The sequence below is a fragment of the Setaria italica genome, chromosome IV (assembly GCF_000263155.2).
Source record: "Setaria italica strain Yugu1 chromosome IV, Setaria_italica_v2.0, whole genome shotgun sequence".
Taxonomy (NCBI): domain Eukaryota; kingdom Viridiplantae; phylum Streptophyta; class Magnoliopsida; order Poales; family Poaceae; genus Setaria; species Setaria italica.
Window position 1 is genome coordinate 11,646,809 of NC_028453.1, and position 9,158 is coordinate 11,655,966.

Sequence of the window (9,158 nt, forward strand, 5' to 3'; positions counted from 1 at the left end):
TTTACTTTCAAGTCGGCGATTTCGCCAAATTCTTTTCCTTTCACGAGTTCGTACGAGTTGGCAGGGCTGCATCAATACGACCTCCGGCCAATTTGTAAGTTCCGCGTATCGAGTAATATCTAAGCTTTAACTTCGGGTGCATCGCTATTGTTTCGTTTGGATTTATTCACCAGTTATCGATATTAACTAGAATTATAGGTTTTACCTCTTGTTTTAGTTTTATCACCAGTTATTCAGCTTGAGACACGAACTGTCGGCTTTTTTATCAATATTCCCTGTTTATTACCATATAGCCGATTAGATCTGTTCCAAGTGTTGCTTTTGTAGCATTATTTAGGTTACTCTAGTAGTTTCTTATACAACTGCTACGTGATCATCGGCTATTCTATAGCCGGTCATCTCTACAGTAATTCGACCGATTCGGTGATACATCCTTCAAAATAGATCGGAACTTAGCCGATCGAAGCCTTGGAATTTAACGCTTTTCTTTCCTTGTCAATCAAGAGGTTAAATTGACTAGCACGCCGCGCGAACCGCACCAGGGCGACAACCCGAACAGGAGCTGAGTAGATTCTCCTGGGTCGTGTGTTCGACGCAGAAGCTGGAGTCCTTGTCTGATTTTTAGCGTCAACACACTTTTGGAACGCCCAGTGGGATAGAGACAAGATCCAACATGTCGAAGGCTGCTGAGATCTTGGAGGATAACGTCATTGAAGTCAGTGAGGCAGATTTCAAGGATGACCAAAGGGATGAGCTAGCAAAGGCTATGGAAGACTACAAGCCTGCAATCCTATAGTCGTACCAGAAGCGGGGAGACTATCAGAAAGACTGCTCTTCCAACTCCTCGCCATATTACTGTCGCTGAAGACTCAGGGAAGATGTCTGAGATGATCCAGTAGTCTGTTTATTAGGCTATGATCGATCAGTCCAAGGTGATGACCCACATAGTGTACAACGCCGTCATCAGCTCCATGGCCAACGGCGCAGCTTAGGGGTATCAGGGGCCAGCTTACGCCCCTCCCATCATCACACCGGTTAGAGGCTTCTCAACGGCGCCCAACATGTCGCAGTCGGCTCCTCAGCCGATGCAGATGCAGAGTAGGGGGTACAACGCCACCATACTCCTAGGTCATAACGGTTCAATGCCCTATCAATCACAAGCGTTGTTTTACCCTGCACTGGTTCCTCCCGTGCAATCGCCATTTGCAACCTCGGCGCAGTGGGGAACGACAGCAATACCTGCCGATCTGGACCCGTCCACTAGTTACGGGAAATCTTTGGTGCAGGCGTCATTTCCATTAGCCTCTCGGTCGACAGCCCCGCAAACGCTCCAGATCCCCTTAGAATTGTGGCGCCAATAGTATTGTACGATGAGGTGGTGGATGCACTAGTTCACGTTGACCCCATACGACAGTAGCTGTCAGCTCCTCAGCCGACAGTCCAGCCGCAAGATCTGCAGCACGTACCAACCTACCACCCAATCGCGGTGCCGCAAGTTCAACAGCACATGCCGATTCCTTAGCTGGTTGTACATCAGCAATAGCAGCATCAACAGCAAGTGGACTGGACCGCAAGAATAACTGATATAATACATGACCAGTTTGGGTTAAAACCAAGAGTGCAGACGTATACATACAGGACACCGTACCCACCCGCTTATGATATGTTGCCATTCCCTCATCGGTACAAAGTGCCCGACTTCACCAAGTTCTCGGGCAAAGATGACACGTCCACGGTGGAGCACGTTAATAGATTAATCATCCAGTGTGGAGAAGTTGCTGCACAAGACGCTCTGAGGGTATGTTTGTTCTCATCATCCCTGTCTGGGTCGGCCTTTCAATGGTTTACGACGCTACCACCTAACTCCATAGTCACTTGGGCCGATCTGGAAAAACAATTCCACAAATATTTCTTTGCGGGGGTCCACGAGATGAAGCTTTCAGATTTAACTGGCCTCAAATAGAGAAGCGATGAGTCCGTGACCAGCTACATACAGAGGTTCAGAGAGGTTAGGGACAAGTGCTACAACCTAGTTTTGACCGATGCCCAGTTGGCTGACACTGCTTTCCAGGGACTCCTACCGCACATCAAAGAGAAATACAGCTCCCTGGAGTTCGAGAGTTTGAGCCAAATTGTTCACCGACTGTCCGGCCAGGAGGAGTGCCCATTTGACCAACAAAGTAGTTTTGAGAAAAAGGTGGCGTACGTGGAAGGGTCCGAATCGGAAGAAGAAGCAGAAATCGGCCTGCCAGAATGGGTAAAAGGAAAAAAGCCAATATCATGCCCGTTCGGTAAAAAGGAACCTGAAATGTTTGGCTTCGACACATCTAAGGCCGATAAGATCTTCGACTTGTTGCTACAAGAGGGACAAATCAAGCTCTTACCCTACCACACAATTTCGTCGCCCGAGCAGCTCAAGAAAATGAAGTATTGCAAATGGCACAATGCCACGTCTCATGACACCAATGAGTGCAAAGTCTTCCGTCAACAGATACAGTTGGCCATTGAGCAAGGAAGACTTAAATTCGAGGTCCCCACAAAGCCATCAAAGCCGATGAAGATCGACCAGCACCCCTTCCCTGCTAACATGGTCAACGCCGGAAGGAACGCGCTCCAGACCAAAGTGCTAATGTCAGAATCAGCCAGAAGAAGCGGTGCGGTGGACCCCAGAAATCAAACCTCGGCCGAAGATGTTAAAGGAAAAGGGCGGATGGAAACCGAAGGTGAAAGCTCGGAGAGGCCGCATCGGCATGTCACGTCCTGGGATCTACTCAACAAGTACCAGAGGCAATAGGAGGACACGAGGCACCAGGAAGAAATGATGCGCTGACACGAAGATCAATGGAGATGCCCGTTCTTCATCCACTATTGGGAAAATAACCTTAGACTACCATCGGCCGATAATTGCCCTGAATGCAACGGTCAGTATTGCAGCAGCCGCCCGTTCAAAAGATCACTCTCCAGGGATCGAGGATGAGAGCCGATCAGCAGAAACAGGCACGAGCAAGAAGATTGGCACATTTCAGTGCGTGATCGGCTGGGGGGCAGAGTAGACCAGCATAATCGGCTAGGAGGCAGAGCCAGTGCACATGATCGGTTGGGAGAGATGGCCGACGCAAGAGTCTCAGACGAAGACCCTCTAGGGCGGGAGCCAGACTGCGAACACGCTAAGCCGCCAAGCAAACCAGTGAACCCCAGATGGTGCCCAGATGGTCTGACTAAGTCCCAAAAAAAGGAGAGTCCAACATTTGCGCCAGTAGGAACAGCAAGAAGAGGAACAAAGGCAAGCGGTGGACAAGAGAGGAGTCAAATCTCATGTTTGGCGCCCCAGAAGAAAAGCTGACGGAGAAAACAATGACCACGACTCGGCCGCCGACGTCAACATAGTGTTCATCTTGTCGATGGAATTTATGGCTCCTGTCAACCACGACAATGCAACAGAAATAGAGGAGCAGATGGCACAATTGGCTCTGGAGCCAATGACTGCCACTTTTCAAAAACCTGAGGATGAAAAACGCCAGCATCTCAAGGCTCTGTTCCTCAAAGGGCAAGTCAACGGGCGACCAGTCACTAAGCTATTCGTTGACGGAGGCGCTGCCGTGAACATCATGCCGTACACTATGTTTCAAGAACTCGGCAAAGGGGAAGAAGATGTAATCAAGATGGATATGATGCTCAAGGATTTCGAAGGCAACATATCTCCAGCCTGGGGGGCACTCTGCGTCAACCTCACCATCGGCAGTAAGAACCTACCCACCACTTTCTTTGTTATTAATGGTAAAGGGTCCTATAATATGTTGCTCCGGCGAGATTGGATCCACGCAAACTGCTGCATCCCGTCTACAATGCACCAATACCTCGTCCAGTGGATCAGCGACACCATTGAAGTAGTCACCACCAAGTCCGCCTACAGTGTTGCCGCAGCCGATGCGCAACATTAGAGCTACGAGCACGTTAGATGCATATCTGGCAGGAACTGGGACACTAATTTCTTGAAGGTGTCCGATTTTGGTCTACAGCCGATCCAAACAGTCAGCTCAGAAGAATCAGATTAAATGGATCAGTTCGTCCGAGAAGATGGAAAACTTGGGCATGGGTTTACGAACCCAAGAGGACAGGAGATGGTGGACCTTGGAGATGGTAGCAAGCCAAGGCCAACATATATCAGTGCTAGGTTAGACCCCGAGTACAAGCGTGTGTTAACAGATTTGTTAAGAAAGTTTAAAGATTGCTTTGCTTGGGAGTATCATGAAATGCCTGGTCTAGACCGGTCCATTGTCGAACACCGGTTGCCTATAAAACTAGGGTATCGGCCATATCAGCAGCCTGCACGATGTTGTAATCCTAAAATTCTACCTGATATAAAAGCCGAAATCACAAGATTGATTGAAGCAGGGTTTATTCGGCAGTGTTGATATGCCGATTGGATTTCTAATATTGTTCCTGTATACAAGAAGAATGGAAAGCTACGTGTTTGCATTGACTTGAGAAATCTTAACCAAGCTACACCGATGGACGGATACCTGATGCCGATGGCTGATGTTTTGATAGACGCGGCCGCGGGGCACAAAGTCATTAGCTTTATGGATGGTAACACCGGGTATAATCAAATACTAATGGTCAAAGAAGATATCTCAAAAACGGCCTTCAGGTGCCCTGGTCATCTCGGCTTGTTCGAGTGGGTAGTCATGACTTTCGGTTTGAAGAATGCTAGAGCTACATATCAACGGGCCATGAATTATATATTCCATAAGCTTATTGGTGTCCTGGTGGAGATTTACATTGATGATGTCGTCGTCAAGTCAAAGGGGCATCAACAACATTTGGCTGATTTGCGCAAAGTGTTGGAGTGCACAAGGAAGCATGGGTTGAAAATGAATCCAAACAAGTGTGCTTTTGGCATTTTGGCTGGCCAATTTCTAGGCTTCATGGTCCACGAGCGCGGCATCGAGATCAACCAGAAAATTATAGCCGCCATCAACAAAGTTGTGGCCCCACAAGGCAAGACTGAGCTATAGTCCTTAATCGGCAAGGTCAACTTCATCCGGAGACTCATATCAAACTTGTCTGGGCGCATTCAAGCTTTTACCCCATTGTTGAAATTAAAACCCGACCACGAGTTTGTCTGGGGTGAGGAATAGCAGAAAGCATTAGATGACATCAAACAGTACTTGGTCTCCCCGCCGGTGTTGGTCCCTCTGCAGGCTGATAAGCCTTTCAGACTCTATCTATCGGCTGATGAACGAGCTATCGGCTCGGCGCTGGTCCAGGAGTTCGAGGGGAAAGAAAGGGTAATTTATTATGTCAGCAGAAGACTCTTGGATGCTGAAACCAGATACCCTCTGGTGGAACGATTGTGCCTTTGCCTATATTTTTCTTGCACCAAACTCAGGCACTACTTGTTGTCGGCAGAGTGTGTAGTTGTGTGCAAAGATGATGTCGTCAAGTATATGTTATCATTGCCGATTTTGAAGGGGAGAATTGGAAAGTGGATTCTAGCCCTCTCAGAATTTGACCTGAGGTACGAATCAGCCAAGGCTGTCAAATGTCAAGTAATGGCCGACTTCGTAGCCAGCATTGTGGACTAGAGGTTATTGCTGTCGAGCCAGCTCCATGGACATTGTACTTTGATGGATCTTCGTGCGGGGCCGGATCAGGAATCGGCATCATCCTCATATCGCCTCGGGAGGCAAGTTATGATTTCTCTCTGCCGATTGAGGCGTCCGCTACTAATAATCAAGCGGAGTACTGGGCTGTCTTAAAAGGCATGCAACTATTGAGGGAGGTCAAAGTCAACGCTGTGGAAATATTTGGGGATTCCATGCTTATTGTGGATCAGTTGACTGGGAAATGTGAGTGTAAGGACGATATTCTAGGAATTTATTATGAAGAATGCCTCCAATTACTGAAAGAGTTCAAGACCGCACTTATTGAATATATTCCCAGGGATTACAACGAGGAAGCTAATAGACTCGCCCTGCATGCTTCCGGTTACCGGCCGATTGAAGGCGCCATGGCTCTGGAGCTTGCGGCCGATGATTGGAGGAAGGAAATTGCTGACTATCTGAAAGATCCATCTAAAAAGGTCGATCAGGAAATACGCTTTCAGGCTACAAAGTACGTACTGCTTGAGGATGATTTGTTTTACTGGACGAATGATGGGGTGCTACTCAAATGCCTTGGAGTGGAGGAAGCAAAAACTCTGATGGGAGAAATTCATGAAGGTGTATGTAGGTCCCATCAATCGGCCTTCAAAATGAAGTGGATGATTAGAAATAATGGGTATTACTGGCCGACGATACTCGAGGATTGTTTTAAATATTATAAAGGGTGTCAGGATTGTCAGAAATTCGGCAACGTGCAACGAGCACATGCCTCGGCTATGAACCTAATAATAAAGCTATGGTCGTTTAGAGGTTGGGGAATTGACCTCATCGGACAGATTTATCCACCATCGAGTAAAGAGCATAAGTTCATATTGGTGGCTACTGATTATTTCACCAAGTGGGTGGAGGCAGTTCCTTTGAAAGTTGTGACGTCGGCCAACATGATTGATTTTGTGAAGGAGCACATTATTTATCGGTTTGGTATTCCTCAGACTATTACAACTGACCAGGGGTGACATGATTGGCCTACTGCCCACCACATCTAGAGGATTCAACCGAGTTTTGGTGGCTATTGACAAGTTTACCAAGTGGATCGAGGTGAAGCCAGTTACTTGCGCCAAAGCAGATAGAGTACTCGACTTCCTCGACAAGCTTGTTCATCACTACGGCTTCTCCAATCGCATAGTCACAGACATGGGTTCAAACTTCAACAACCATGGGTTCTGGGAATACTGCAAGAACAGTGGGATCGATGTTCGATATGTCTCTATCACTCATCCACGGGCTAATGGCCAGGTTGAGCGCAACAATGGGATGGTACTCCAAGCTTTCAAGAAAAGGCTGCACGATATCGGAAACACGAAAGGAGGCAAGTGGCTCAAAAAACTACCCAATATCCTTTGTGGGCTCGGTACCCAGCCATGCAAGCCTACAGGGCAATCGCCCTACTTCCTGGTCTATGGATCCGAAGCTGTCCTACCTACCGACGTCATGTGGAAATCTCCAACAGTCGAGCATTACAAGGAAGGCGCAACAGAGGAAACAAGGCGCCTTGAAGAAGCTCGTTGCGCAGTACTCGTCCAGTCCGCAAGATACCTCGAAGGCCTTCACCGCTACCATGATCGAAACGTCAAAGAACAATCGTTCAACATAAGTGACATGGTCCTTCGCCGTATCCAGGACACCAAAGGGCTGCACAAACTCAACTCACCATGGGAGGGGCCTTTTATCATCTTCAAGGTCACTGGACCTGGATCATATCGACTACAACACCCCTCTGGTGAAGACGTCGACAACTCGTGCAACATCGAGAAACTCTATTGATTTTATCCCTAATTTAGATTTGCATATTCATGTAAATCAGTCATCGACCCTAGTTGTAGAATTACAACTTAACAAAGCAATCATAATTTTGTTGTAATTCAACTACTTATTTCTACCTTATCACGGCTTGCAGAAGCAAGTTCGCAGTAATCTTAATGAGCTATTCAGCTCCCTTGGCAAAATCATCAAAATCGTGGCTTGTAATAACATGTCTGCACAACTCCAATGGGCTATTCAGCTCCCTAGGCAAAAGTTGCCCAAATACGGCTTGTAACAACAAGCCTGCAAAATTCTAATGAGTTATTCAACTCACTGGACAAAATCATCCAATTGTAGCTTGCAAAGCAAGTCTACAGTAAACTTCATGAGTTAGTTAACTCATCGGACAAATCTATCCAGTCGCAGCTTGTAAAAACAAGTTTGCAGAATTCCAGGAATCTTCGAGTGAACGTCAAAGCGAGCCCATTGAGGACGTGGAGATAAGCTCTGTCCATAAGACCCTGAAGAGACCTCTATTGAAAGAAGTCTACAGCCCAGGCAGCTTGAGTACTCGTGCACCGCAACAAAGGAGCACATAACAAGAGCAATCACAACTAGCGCCTGATGAGGCTCATCAAAGAAGCCTTGTGCGCAGATACTTACATCTACCATATGAGCAAATATCAGGGAAGGTTGTAAGATGCACTAAAATAACAAGTCAAAAACACCAGAGAGTGCAACTTGACTTAGAAATATTTACATTACAAAGCATTCATATCATGTTTTTAATACAGAACTAATGTTTGCTTTAATATAGAACTACTCAAGGACCAGATGATTGGCTAATTCTTCTGCATGGGGGTCCATCTCCTGCATGTATTGCTTGAAGAGTTCATCAGAGTAGTCCTCCACTATACCTTCCGCAACAGGAGCAAGATCAACTTGAGGATAGAAAGGCTTGACGAAGCTCAGTAGTTGCTTGGAGACAGATTTCACCATCTTTTGAATGTAGCGGGTGAATTTCCCTGGCACGTCCTTCAGTACTTCAAATAGCGGACGGGGCTCTACACCTTCAACTGGAGGCTCCACCATGTCCGCTATTGGCTGGGCCGCTTTAGATATCTCCTTCAGAGCGAGTTTGGTAGCTTCCAGCTCAGCTACGCGCTCTCAAATGGTCTACATGGCATTGACTAGATCAACCTCACCATCCTCACGCATCTATGTCTCCTTCTCTAGATTATGCTCCAACTTTTCAACATGAAGCACCAGCTTGTGTTGATCTGTCACTCGATAGAAGGTATTTTTCCAATCGGTGATTGATGCTTGAAGCTCTGGCTCCAATTTCTTATATTCTACGCAACATCTGCATGGGGTTAATAAGAATCGACATACAATCAGTAGTTGACAAACATCAAAGGAGAAGAGACTACCTTCAATTTTATGATTGAGAGACTTATTGTGAGCAACAAGACGCTCCTTCTCATCCTCAAGATCTTGAATCTGGTTTCAGAAGGCCACCGTCGAGCTGTCGTGCTTCATCATCAAGCGGGTGATGTACAATTTTTCTTTCACAAGCTCTTTCTCTAGAGTTTCAGCATGGAGCATGGTATCACCATACCCTTCAAGCATCTATGACTTGTGGTGGGAGCGTTTAATGATGTCCTGCAACACAAAATCAGTACTCGTGTCAGTTCATGGGCACAAATTTATTAATTATCTCCAATGAGACAAGGGCAAGAGCATATACCT